Below are 13,836 nucleotides of genomic sequence, written 5' to 3'. Positions count from 1 at the left end.
GCAGCAGCACATCTCAGGGAGCAGGTGAGAAGGGGGGGAAAACGGCCAGACGCAATGGCTCATGCCTGTAATCCCAGCACTTTGGGAGGTGGAGGCAGGCAAATCACCTGAGGTCAGGAGTTCAAGACCAGCCTGGCCAACATGGCGAAACCCCATATCTACTAAAAATATAAAACTTAGCTGGGCGTGGTGGCGGGCACCTGTAGTCCCAGCTACTCAGGAGGCTGAGGCAGGAGAATGGTGTGAACCCAGGAGGTGGAGGCTGCCATCAGCCAAAATTGTGCCACTGCACTTTGGCCTGGGTGACAGAGCGAGACTCCATCTCAAAAAAAAAAGAGGGGACAACCTCATTTTCTAACTGCCACCTCATTTATTTCTTTTTCAGACCCTTTGCAGAAATCTGCAACGATGCCAAGGTGCCAGTTGAGTCGGAGGTGAGGAAGCCACCCTTCTGCCCCATGGGGACTACAGACTGTTCCTTTTGAAAAAAGGTAGAGCCGGGTGCAGTGGCTCATGCCTATAATCCCAGCACTTTGGGAGGCAAGCAGATCACTTGAGGTCAGGAGTTCAAGACCAGCCTGAGCAACATAGTGAAACCCCATCTCTACTAAAAATACAACAATTAGCTGGGCGTGGTTGTGGGCACCTGTAATCCCAGCTACTTGGGGGACTGAGGCAGGAGAATTGCATGAACCCGGGAGGCAGAGGTTGCAGTGAACTGAGTTCACGCCCCTGCACTCCAGCCTGGGCGACAGAGCAAGACTCCATCTCAAAAAAAAATGAAAAAGACAGAGACACCAGGAGTTGGAGGCTGCAGTGAGCTATGATTGTACCACTGCACTGCAGCCTGAGCAACAGAGCAAGACCCTGTCTCTAAAAAAAAAAATTTAATAAATTTTTTAAAAGCAAAGATAGATGTGGTCCAGGTGGGCATGCAATAGATGGCTTACCACCTTGAAAAAAATATAGCCCCTCTCCACCCTGGTGCCTCCCCAGGGAGCCTGAGGTCTCCATGAATGAGGACAGGTATCCCCAAGAGGCCCCTGGAAACCTGCAGGTGCCCTGCAGAGGGGAGGCCCTGCCATAGCACCAATGAGTGTATGAGGTCAGCTAGAAGGACAAGAGGCAGGCTGGGCCTCAGGGAGGATCATGGGGGCCTCCTGGGTACCAGACGGGTAGCATGTGACCGACAGGGGTAAGGCAGGCGGGCACTGCCAGAGACTGGCTGGACCCCGTCCGTTCTGCTGGCATCTGCAGGGCATACAGAACCTTTCACCAGGCACCTGGGGGCCCCCTGGCATGATGGTTCCGATTAAGGTGTATGATGGGACTCGGGAGAAATTACTCTCCCCCTCCCCCTCCCCCTCCCCTCCCCCTCCCCTCCCCCTCCCCCTCCCCCTCCCCTTTCTTCGGTGTCCCTCTCCTTCTTTTTTCGGTCTCCCTCTGTTGCCGAAGCTGGACTGTACTGCCGTGATCTCGGCTCGCTGCAACCTCCCTGCCTCGGGCTCCTGTGACTCTCCTGCCTCGGCCTGCCGAGTGCCTGGGATTGCAGGCGCGCGCCGCCATGCCTGAATGGTTTTTGTATTTTTGGTGGAGACGGGGTTTCGCCGGGTTGACCGGGCTGGTCTCCAGCTCCTGGCCTCGAGTGATCTGCCTGCCTCGGCCTCCCGAGGTGCTGGGATTGCAGACGGAGTCTCGCTCACTCAATGCTCAATGGTGCTCAGGCTGGAGTGCAGTGGCGTGATCTCGGCTCACTACAACCTCCACCAACCAGCCTCCTGCCTTGGCCTCTTAAAGTGCTAAGATTACAGCCTCTGCCCCGCCGCCACCCCGTCTAGGAAGTGAGGAGCGTCTCTGCCTGGCCGCCCATCGTCTGGGATGTGAGAAGTCCCTCTGCCCGGCCGCCCCGTCTGGGAAGTGAGGAGCGCCTCTGCCCAGCCGCCATCCCGTATAGGAAGTGAGGAGCGTCTCTGCCCGGCCGCCCATCGTCTGGGATGTGAGGAGCGCCTCTGCCCGGCCACCCTGTCTGGGAAGTGAGGAGCGCCTCTGCCCAGTCGCCCAACGTCTGGGAAGTGAGGAGCGCCTCTGCCCGGCCGCCCTGTCTGGGAGGTGAGGAGTGCCTCTGCCCGGCTGCCACCCTGTCTGGGAGGAAGTGAGGAGCACCTCTGCCCGGCTGCCCCATCTGGGAGATGAGGAGCACCTCTGCCCGGCCGCCCCGTCTGGGAGGTGAGGAGCACCTCTGCCTGGCCGCCACCCCATCTGGGAGGAAGTGAGGAGTGCCTCTGCCCGGCTGCCCCATCTGGGAAGTGAGGAGCGCCTCTGCCCGGCCGCCACCCCATATGGGAAGTGAGGAGTGCCTCTGCCTGGCCACCCCGTCTGGGAGGTGAGGAGCGCCTCTGCCCGGCCGCCCCGTCTGGGAGGTGAGGAGTGCCTCTGCCCGGCCGCCACCCCGTCTGGGAGGAAGTGAGGAGCACCTCTGCCCGGCTGCCCCATCTGGAAGATGAGGAGCACCTCTGCCCGGCCGCCCCGTCTGGGAGGTGAGGAGCGCCTCTGCCTGGCCGCCACCCCGTCTGGGAGGAAGTGAGGAGCGCCTCTGCCTGGCTGCCCCATCTGGGAAGTGAGGAGCACCTCTGCCCGGCTGCCCCATCTGGGAAGTGAGGAGCGCCTCTGCCCGGCCGCCACCCCGTCTGGGAAGTGAGGAGCGCCTCTGCCCGGCCGCCCCGTCTGGGAAGTGAGGAGCGCCTCTGCCCGGCCGCCCCGTCTAGGAGGTGAGGAGTGCCTCTGCCCGGCTGCCACCCCGTCTGGAAGTGAGGAGCACCTCTGCCCGGCTGCCCCGTCTGGGAGATGAGGAGCACCTCTGCCCGGCCGCCCCGTCTGGGAGGTGAGGAGCGCCTCTGCCTGGCCGCCACCCCATCTGGGAGGAAGTGAGGAGCGCCTCTGCCCGGCTGCCCGGTCTGGGAAGTGAGGAGCGCCTCTGCCTGGCCGCCCCCTCTGGGAAGTGAGGAGCGCCTCTGCCCGGCCGCCCCGTCTGGGAGGTGAGGAGCGCCTCTGCCTGGCTGCCACCCCGTCTGGGAGGAAGTAAGGAGCGCCTCTGCCCGGCCGCCACATCTGGGAGGTGAGGAGCGCCTCTGCCTGGCTGCCACCCCGTCTGGGAGGTGAGGAGCGCCTCTGCCCGGCCGCCCCGTCTGGGAGGTGAGGAGCGTCTCTGCCCGGCCGCCCCGTCTGGGAGGTGAGGAGCGCCTCTGCCCGGCCGCCCTGTCTGGGAGGTGAGGAGCGCCTCTGCCCGGCCGCCCTGTCTGGGAGGTGTACCCAACAGCTCCGAAGAGACAGCGACCATCGGGAGCGGGCCATGAGGACGATGGCGGTTTTGTTGAAAAGAAGGGGGGGAAGTGTGGGGAAAGGAAGGAGAGATCAGATTGTTGCTGTGTCTGTGTAGAAAGAGGTGGGCATAGGAGACTCCATTTTGTTCTGACTAGAAGAAATTCTTCTGCCTTGGGATGCTGTTGATCTATGGCCTTTCTCCCAGCCCCGTGCTCTCTGAAACATGTACTGTGTCAACTCAGGGTTAAATGGATTAAGGGCAGTGCAAGATGTGCTTTGTTAAACAGATGCTTGAAGGCAGCATGCTCTTTAAGAGTCATCACCACTCCCTAATCTCAAGTACCCAGGGGCACAAACACTGCAGAAGGCCGCAGGGACCTCTGCCTAGGAAAACCAGAGACCTTTGTTCATGTGTTTATCTCCTGACCTTCTCTCCAGTATTATCCTATGACCCTCCCATATCCCCCTCTCCGAGAAACACCCAAGAATGATCAATAAATACTTCATAAATAAAAAAAACAAAAAAACAAAAAAACAATCTGCAGTTTTTGACGTGGTGGCCAATAAGCACATGAACAGTTGATCAACATTGTTCACTCATTAGAGAAATGCAAATTAAAGCCACCATGAGATATCACTCAAACCTATTAGAATGGCTAAAATAGAAAATACTGACACAGCCTGGGCAACATGGCAAAACCCAGTCTCTACCAAAAAAATACAAAAAAAAAAATAGGCAGCGATGGTGGTGCATGGCTGTGGTCCCAGCTACACAGTAGGCTGAGGTGGGAGGATCACTTGAGCCTGGGAGGTGGAAGTTGAAGCAAGCCAATATTACACCACTGCACTCCAGCCTGGGTGACAGAGTGAGACCCCACCTCAGAAAAAAAATAAATACTGACAATACCAAGGGGTGGCAGGGATGCAGAGCAACTTCCTAGTGGAATGCAAAATAGTACAGACACTAGAGAAAACACTTTCATAGTTTCTTAAAAATGTATAACATACGATGACCATCCAACCATGCAATCCCTTTCCTGGGTATTTCCTCTAGAGAAATAAAAACTGCTATTTACAAAATTCCATACACAAACAGTTATAGTAGCATTATTTGTGATGACAAAAAATGACAACTAAAATATCCTTCGATGGGTGAATGAATAAACAAACTATGGTACATCCATACAACAGAATGCTACTCAGGAAAACAACAACAACAGGTATTAGTACACCCAACAACTTCGACGAATCTCAGAGGCTTCATGCTGATAGAAACCAGCATCTTAGTTCCTTCTGGCTGCAGTAACAAAATACCATAAACTGAGTAGGTTATAAAAAACAGAAATTTATTTCTCACAGTTCAGGAAGCTGGCAAGTTCAAGATCAGGAAGTCAACAGATGTTGGTGTCTGGTGGTTCAATGAAGGTACCTTCTCCCTGTGTCCTCACATGATGGGAGGGGGAGACAGGCTAGGCTCTCTGCGGTCTCTTATAAGGGCACTTACAAGCCCCAGTCATGAGGGCTCCACTTTCATGAACTAATCACCTCCCAAAGGCTCCGCCTCCTAGTAGCACCACCTTGTGGTTTAGAATTTCAACATATGAATTTGGAGGACACACAAAGATTCAGACCATGGCAGCCACCTTAAAAGTTTTCATACTGTATGATTCCATTTAAGAACTAGGGGTAGGAAAGAATGTGACTATAAAGGATTAGCACAAGAAAGTTTTTTGGGGTAATGAAACTGTTCTGTATTCTGATTGTGGAGGTGTTTACATAAATCTATTAAAATTTAGAAATTTGCAGAACATTATACTCCTCCCAAATCAATTTTACTCTATGATTTAAAAAAAAAAAAACCCTCAACCGGGAACGGTGGCTCACACCTATAGTCACAACACTTTGGGAGGCCAAGGCAGATGGATCACCTGAGGTTAGGAGTTCGAGACCAGCCTGGCCAACATGGCAAACCCCGTCTCTATTAAACATACAAAAATTAGCCAGGCGTGGTGGCAGACGCCTGTAATCCCAGCTACTCAGGAGGCTGAGACAGGAGAATCACTTGAACCAGGGAGATGAAGGTTGCAGTGAGCCAAGATCACGCCACTGCATTCCAGCCTGGGCAACAGAGCGAGACGCCATCTCAAAAAAACAAAAAACAAAACAAAACACTTGAGAGGTAATTTCAAGTTTGGATTAGAGAGAAGTACAGAGCAGGAGACACGGATACTGACCAAGACACAACTACAATTAAGGACTAGAGGTAACACAGTGGGTAGCTAGGTGTGGTGGTGCTTGCCTGTAATCCCAGCTACTTGGGAGGCTCAGGCATGAGAATCACTTGGACCCGCAAGGCAGAGACTGCAGTAAGCCAAGATCGCACCAGGGCACTCCAGCCTGGGCAACAGAGTGAAACCCTGTCTCAAAAATAAATAAATAAATAAATAAATAAATAAATAAATAAATAAATAATCTTGCCATTATCCTGTGTCCCTTTTCTTCCCTTTCAAGAGAAATGGGCAAAAGGAAATACCTATTTTTTCACATAGATCAATTAAGTTTTTTAAGTTTTGTACTGTAAGTATGATAGTACTACTCAATGTTACTAAAATGAACATAGTTTGGGGAGTCTGCTTAGCACATGTGCAAATACCTCCTGTGTATCAGGAAACTGTCCTCTCAATCCACAAATATAAGCTGGCAGCAGCTATATTTGTATAAGGTGAACGGTCCCCCAATTCAGGGTCACAGCTGATTGCCTCCAAATGTGTTAGAGTCTTTTGCTTGGAGTTTTGGAAATGGGACTAAGTCAGGGCTGTTCTCTTGAATGACGGAGCTGTGTGACATGATCATCTTCCATCCAGTGGTCTGAGAATCAGGACAGTCTACAGAGTGAAATAGACATACCCCAAGAAGCAGAGAAAAGTAGAAGGTCCTGTACGTCTTGAGTGATTTCAATCTCCGAGTTCCAATCCCTGGCTAAGGTTTACGTGCACGCCCACCCTCAGATTCTGAGTCACACACCCTGGTCCCCTGTTTTTTTCTTTTTTTCTTAAGCTGGTTCCAGTAGAGCCTATTACCTATCCAAAAGACTTCTACAGATGCTCTTTAAGAGCTAGAAAAACATAAAGGAGTGCTCTGTGGATTACTTGGCATACATTAAAAGCTCAGTATTTATTAGACAGAAACAATAACAATAGCTCTGAGTCTAAGAAGACTGATTTGGTGTGGACCATGAAATCACAGAGATCAGTCCTATCTGCACTCCAACCCCAGCTCTGCCACGTACTGGAAATGTGACTTTAGGCAAACTGTGTAACATTTCTGAAACTCCATTTCCTATCTCCCTCTCCAACCTTACTGCTCCTATCATTCTCTACCTTTTCACCAAACTAAGCCTCATAGGACCTGTGCGCCCATGACCTTCACTCTCTGGTGCTACACCTGTGATTATGTTACCTTACACTGCAAAAAGGACTTTGCAGATATAATTAAGTTGACTAATCATTAAAATAAGGAGACTATGCTAGATATCTAGATGGGCCCAATGAAAGCACATGAACCCTAAAATGCAGAAGAGAACAAGGACCCAGAATGGCCAAAACAATCTTGAAAAAGAATGTAAGAAAACTGACATTTCCTGATTTCAAAACTTACTACAAAGCCATGGTAATTACTACAGTGTGGTACTGGCACAAGGACAGTCATAGAAATCAACAGAATAAATTGAGATTCTAGAAATAAACCCACAATTCTTCTGTCAACTGATTTTCCACAAAAGTACAAAGACTATTCAATGGCGAAAACAGAGTCTTTTCGGCCGGGTGCGATGGCTTGTGCCTGTAATCTCAGCACTTTGGGAGACCGAGGCAGGCGGATCATGAGGTCAGGAGATCGAGACCATCCTGGCAAACATGGTGAAACCCCGTCTCTACTAAAAATACAAAAAAATTAGCCAGGCGTGGTGGTGGGCGCCTGTAGTCCCAGCTACTTGGGAGGCGACCACCTCAGTCTCCCAAAGTGCTGGGATTACAGGCATGAGACACCACGCCCAGCCCCAGGCTTTTGTTATAAGGCTGGGTGTGTTAGGCCTCATGGGCAGCCTCTCTGACTTTCTCCTACCCTCCTTTTACCTGCCCCAAGGCAGGACTCTATTCTGGATTCGTCTTAAACCCTCCCCAAAGAGGATCCAGCTCTATACTCTGAGGGACGAATGCTGATGTCAGGAAGCCTCCATAAAAAAGAGAACTGGGCCCAGGAAGCTTTCAGATAGCTGCACAGTGGAGGTTCCTAGAGGGTGTGTGCCCAGGGAGGGCATGGAAGTTCTGCACCTTCCCCCATTCCTCGCCCCCCAGCATCTCCTTCACCTGGATCCTTTGCAATATCTGTTGTAATAAACCGGTAAACATAAGCATCTCCCTCAGTTCTGTAAACCACCTCAGCAAATTAATTGAACCTAAAAAGGGAGCCATGGGAACCCCAACTTGAAGCTGGTCAGTTAGAAGTCCTGGAGGCCTGGAGTTGCAACTGATGGGGGTTAGGAGGGGCAGTCATGGGGACTGAGTCCTCACCCCATGCGATCTGACCCTATCTCCTGGTAGATAGTGCAGGAAGTGAACTAGAAGACACCCAGCTGGTGTGGTGTGTAGGGGAAGAATCCCCACACATATGGTCATGGAAGTCTTCTGTGTTGATGATTGCTGTGGCATGAGCAGAGGAAAAATACAGTTTGAGGGGTTTTTTCCCTGCACAAATGGGCGTATCATAGGTTCTCAAATCTGTTGCAAGAACAATAACTGAATGAATAAGGTTATTGTAGAGACTATAGAATAACATGGCTAAAAAGCAATGATACACACTAAATGCTTAATAAATACAAAACTCCCTTCCCTGGGGCCAGGTGCAATGGTTCATGCCTATAATCCCAGCACTTTGGGAGGCGAAGGTGGGAGGATGGCTTGAAACCAAGCATTCAAGACCAGCCTGGGCAACATAGCAAGACCCTGTCTCTATTATTTAAAAATGTTCAAAAATCTCTTCCCCTCATGAGTGATTAGCCATTTCTTCCCCCATGAGTGATTAGCCATTACATTAAAATTATACATGCTGGATGGGCGCGGTGACTCACGCCTCGAATCCCAGAACTTTGGAAGGCTGAGGTGGGCAGATCACAAGGTCAGGAGTTTGAGACCAGCCTGGCCAACACAGTGAAACTCCGTCTCTATTAAAAATACAAAAATTAGCCGGGCATGGTGGTATGCTCCTGTAGTCCCAATTACTCAGGAGGCTGAGGCAGGAGAATCACTTGAACCCAGAAGGCGGAGGTTGTGGTGAGCTTAGGTCATGCCACTGCACTCCAGCCTGGGCAACAGAGCAAGACACTGTCTTAAAAAAAAAAAAAAAAAAATTATACACGGTAACCAACTTTACAAGGGAAAATAAACATCATCTATGGGATGGTTAAACAAACTGGGGCATGACCACATGAGAGAATACCTAACACTAAAAAGAACAAACTATTAACACATGTAAAGACCTGGATGCTCAAGAGCAAAATGCTGAGTTTTTTAAAAAGTGCATCTTAAAAGGTCACATACTCTAGGATTTCTACAACCTTTCCAAATGACAAAACTACAGATATGGGGGACAAATTAGTGCTTTTTCCAGGTTAAGAGTGGTGAAGGCAAGGGAGAGGAGGGGAAGGAAAATGGTGTAAGCAGTTAACCCAGCAGGCCTGAGTTGCTCAAATGATGCACATTCTCAGACGGGTCTGCTTGGTCAGGTGGGTTAGACTGGCCCTTGGTCAGCTCCTAGAAACTGAGGTCTTGTACTAGCCCTACGCCCTAAATGATAAGTGTGTTTTGTATGGTTACGGTACTGAACCACACTGTCCAGCTTGTCTAGATATTTTGTGCAAACTGTATGATTTATGGTAAACACCTGATTTCCTTCTGGAGTTGCTCTAACAGTGATAGTCACAAAGGGACTATATGCCTATGTGATATGGTTTGGAACTGTGTCCCCACCCAAATGTCATGATGAACTGTAATCCCCAATGTTGGAAGTGGGGCCTGTGAAAGGTGATCTGATCATGGGGCAGTTACTCATGAATGATTTCACACCATCCCCTGTGGTTCTGTGCTTGTGAGATCTGGTTGTTTAAACATGTGTAGCACCTTCTCTCTTGCTCCTGCTCCCACCAGGAGAGATACTTTGCCCCCACTTTGCTTTCCACTATGATTGGAAGCTTCCTGAGGCCTCCCTAGAAGCAGAAGCTGCAATGCTTCCTGTACAGCCTGTAGAACTGTGAGCCAATTAAATCTCCTTTCTTTATAAATTACTCAGTCTCAGGTATTTCTTTATAGCTATGTGAGAATGAACGAACTAATATACTATGTGACCAGCCTCCAATAAAAACCCTGGATTCTGAGGCGTACATGAGCTTTCACAATAAAAAACACTTCACACATGTTGTAGAGTTTACGGCTGGGGAAGTAAGCACATCCTGGGCAACTCTGCTGGGAGAAGACTCTTCGAATCTTAACAATGCTGGTGTCCTGTAGAATCTGCTCAATGCACAACTACCTTTTATTAATCCTGCTTTGTAGCCCCTCACTGTAACAAACCATAGCAAGGAATAAATATGTCCTGTGAGAGCCTCAAGCGAATTACAAAACCTGGGGGCAGCCCTGGGGACTGCTGACACAGGATGTGACTAAAAGGGCATGAGGGAAGTCTTTAGGGTAATGGAATAGTTCTGTATTTTGACTATGGTGGTGGCTACAGGAATCTACGTATGAGATAAAATGTGCATGACACTATACACATACATTGCACAAATATCAATTTCCTGGTTTCACATTATATTATAGTTATGTAACATGTAACCATTAAGCAAACCAGAAGAGTACACAGGACTTGTCTGTACTATATTTATAGCTTCCTATGGATTTGAAGTTATTAATTATTCCAAATTTTAAACTTTTGTTAAAAATCACACATGAGGCTGGGCGTGGTGGCTCACGCCTGTAATCCCAGCACTTTGGGAGGACAAGGTGGGCAGATCATGAGGTCAGGAGATCGAGACCATCCTGGCTAACACAGTGAAACCCTGCCTCTACTAAAAATACAAAAAAAAAAATTAGCCGAGCATGGTGGCGGGCGCCTGTAGTCCCCACTACTCGGGAGGCTGAGGCAGGAGAATGGCGTGAACCTGGGAGGTGGAGCTTGCAGTGAGCCGAGATTGTGCCGCTGCACTCCAGTCTTGGTGACAGAGCGAGGCTCCATTAAAAAAAAAAAAAAAAATTCACACATGAACTTTTTAATAAAAATAAACACCTATCATGGGACCAATGTGTATCAGTTAAACACATGACTCAGATCATTCTGCTGCATCTAAGTATAAAAAGAGAGCAAGGGTACTACCAAAAGAGAGTGCCATCATTTGAAAGGCTATGTAGTGGTGGTGACAGCTGTAATGGTAGAAGGTAGGAGAGTCAGCACACCCAGATTGGACATCAGAGCTACAGACAGCACATCCTGTAAACACAGGAAGAAACATGGGGGATCAACTGCACGAAACTCAACTCTTTCTCTCCTGGGCAGACAGACCTGTCCATAGACAGGTAACCACCACCAGCACTGCTTCCAGGAGGGAGCTCCGAGGGGCCACCCGCAGCTCCTGTTGGAGCACTGCACTCCAATAAATAGGAGCTTGATTGAGCAACCTGGACATAAAGAATGCACAATTCAATTGGTTCCACTTATGTCAGGGAAGACAGAGTAAAAATGATCTCTGCTTCTGGGACAGTTAGGATTCTGTAAATTGTGCCCCAGGGCTGGGATATATTCTGGGTCCATGTACCCTAAAAAGGACAGACAGGTACAAAGCTCACTTACAAAGCTCACAGAACTATTAGTGTTCTTTCTTAAGGTTCTGGATGCAAACCAGTTTCATCTCAGAAAAGCAAAACAAAATCACTTTGCAGATGTGAATATTTTCCGTCTATCCTTTTTGAGCGGGCCCTGCTTCCTATTCCTGGGTTCAATGTCATGCCCTCACAGGTCACTCCTATCTCCAGGCAACTCATCTGGGACTTACAGGAAACATCCAATCAATTCTAGTAAAACAATAAGCTATCCTTTGACCTCAGTTAAGGAATAAAACTTATGGGTGATTTTTTTCCCTTCAATTTTTTTTTCCAGTTAGAAAAGTAAAGAATACTCATTATTTACAAAACCCGATATATATAGACAAGTAGAAAAAAAATGTGTTAGTCATCATCCAGAGACAGTTACTATATGTGGTACATATTCCTATAGTGTTCCCTCTGCACTCATTCACCAAATATTTATATACTGATTGATTACTGTATGACAGGCACTTGGGACACAAGCACTTGGGACAGGCACTTGGGATACAAATGTAATTAAAAATAAATCGAACAGTTTGCTAGAAACAGAAACGGAATGCCAAAGGGTATGTGCATTTAAAATTTTGACATATACCAAACCAGTCTGACAAAATATTACTATTTACATTCCCACCTACAGTGTATGAGAATCTGGTTTCCCATAACCTCATAACGATAACATTATTGAACTTTAATTTGTCAATCTGACAGGCAAACAAAAAAAATCATTTAATGTGCATTTCCCTAAGGTTAGCCATCTTTGCAGATATTTATTGGCACTAATATATTTTCTTTGAAGAAATTAACTGATTTTGCTCATTTTTCTATGTCATTACTATTTTCTTTCGATTTATAGGTACTCTTCTTATATATCTTTCAGTCCTCAACTTCATGGTATGAAGATGCCATCATTCTAATAAAAGACTTATTAGCATTTGCAATCTGTAATCCAAGGTTCACCAACTTTCATATGATTAAACATAATGCCTCCAAAATGAATGTGAATGTCGATGTCAGAGTTTTAATGTTAAATAAAACAAAACATTATTTGTCCAAACGTTAGCCTTGGAAAATAATTCCAAATGATAATCAACTCCCTAGAATATAACGTAGAGTTGATTGCTGCTGGAATGAGCAGAGCAAGCAGTGGAGCATTCTCAAGGAATGAGTTCTAGACAATAGTCTTTTATTGTACTAGACCACGCCCTCCTTGGTTAAGCAAAATTGTAACTCTAATCTGAGGATGGCATTTTCCAGACTAACAGCTCAAAATTACATACAAGATAATCTGGCTACTGTAGCCTACTTTGTACCATTCTCTACGCCCTCGCCCAGGGAAGTAGCACAAATGGTCAATTTATTCACTAAGTCACTGACCAAAAATTATTTCTCTTAACTCCACCTAAAGTAACAGCAACCTGCAATACATGAGATGGTCTCTGTTAAAGGCATTTCTTAAGTTTCTTTTCTTTTCTTTATTTGACATATGGTCTTGCTCTATAACCCAGGCTACCGTGCAGTGGCATGATCACAGCTCACTGTAGCCATGACTGCCCAGGCTCAAGTGATCCTCCCCACTTTAGCCTCCCAAGTAGCTGGAACTACAGGTGTGCACCAACAACTCTGGATAATTTTTTTTTTCAGACGGAGTCTCATTCTGTCGCCCAGGCTAGAGAGCAGTGGCGCGATCTTTGCTCACTCCAAGCTCTGCCTCCCGGTTGACGCCATTCTCCTGCCTCAGCCTCCAGAGCAGCTGGGACTATAGGCACCCGCCACCATGCCTGGCTAATCTTTTGTATTTTTATTAGAGATGGGGTTTCACCAGTTAACCAGGATGGTCTTGATCTCCTGACTCCATGATCCGCCTGCCTTGGCCTTCCAAAGTGCTGGGATTACAGGTGTGAGCCACCGCGCCCGGCCAACAGAGACAGGAACTCGCTATATTGCCCAGGCTGGTCTCGAATTCCTGGCCTCAAGCAATCCTCCCATCTTGGCCACACAAAGTGCTGAGATTAGAGGCATGAGCCAGTGCACCCAGTTCAGAACTTTTTTCTCAAAGGCATATCATAGTTTTGGCTTTGCTGCAGCCATTTCATACATACTCACTTGCTGTGGCTGGGTAAAGTGATACACACATACACACACGCCCACACTAGTTTAGAGAAATACAAAACACAACGCCTAGACCTGAAATGTATTTATTCTGATTTGTTAGATGGCGCAATCAAATAAATATTCGTATTATGCTCTAAGCTTTTAAGAAATCTCTTCTATCTAAAATATAAGATACATATGTAAATGACATCCAACTGAGCTGGACTGGCCAATGTACTGAAAAAGGGCTACCACATGTTGCTACAGGGCCTCACCCTGTTGGCCAGGCTGGTCTCCAACTCCTGGGCTCATGTGATCTGCCTGCTGTGGCTTTCCAAAGTGCTGGGATTACAGGTGTGAGCCGCCATGCCCGGCTTAAATTCTAAACAGAAATAATAAAAGCCAGAAGATAATTTGACAGTGCTGAAAGAATCTATAAAGTATGATGGCTTAAAAAAAAAAAAAAAAAGCTGAAAGAAAAAACCTGCCCACCTAGCATCCAGTTCTC

At 47.8% G+C, this 13,836-nt stretch overlaps 1 protein-coding gene across 4 annotated transcripts in view; it reads left to right on the top strand.

The window, feature by feature from the left end:
- Nucleotides 1–5,804, top strand: part of LOC129041060 (general transcription factor II-I repeat domain-containing protein 1-like) — a 53,950-nt gene extending 48,146 nt beyond the window's left edge. For 2 of the 4 annotated variants that reach the window (XM_063667294.1, XM_063667296.1), the window contains exon 7: nucleotides 386–5,804. The gene's annotated coding sequence lies outside the window, so the exon portion shown is untranslated. The remainder of the gene's footprint in view (nucleotides 1–385) is intronic. The other 2 variants (XM_063667295.1, XM_063667297.1) reach the window with 2 other exon arrangements.
- Nucleotides 5,805–13,836: the final 8,032 nt, after the last annotated feature.

This window comes from Pongo pygmaeus, chromosome 6, assembly GCF_028885625.2.
Source record: "Pongo pygmaeus isolate AG05252 chromosome 6, NHGRI_mPonPyg2-v2.0_pri, whole genome shotgun sequence".
Classification (NCBI taxonomy): Eukaryota; Metazoa; Chordata; class Mammalia; order Primates; family Hominidae; genus Pongo; species Pongo pygmaeus.
Note: the sequence above shows the minus strand (reverse complement) of the source record. Positions and strands in the feature narration are given on the sequence as shown.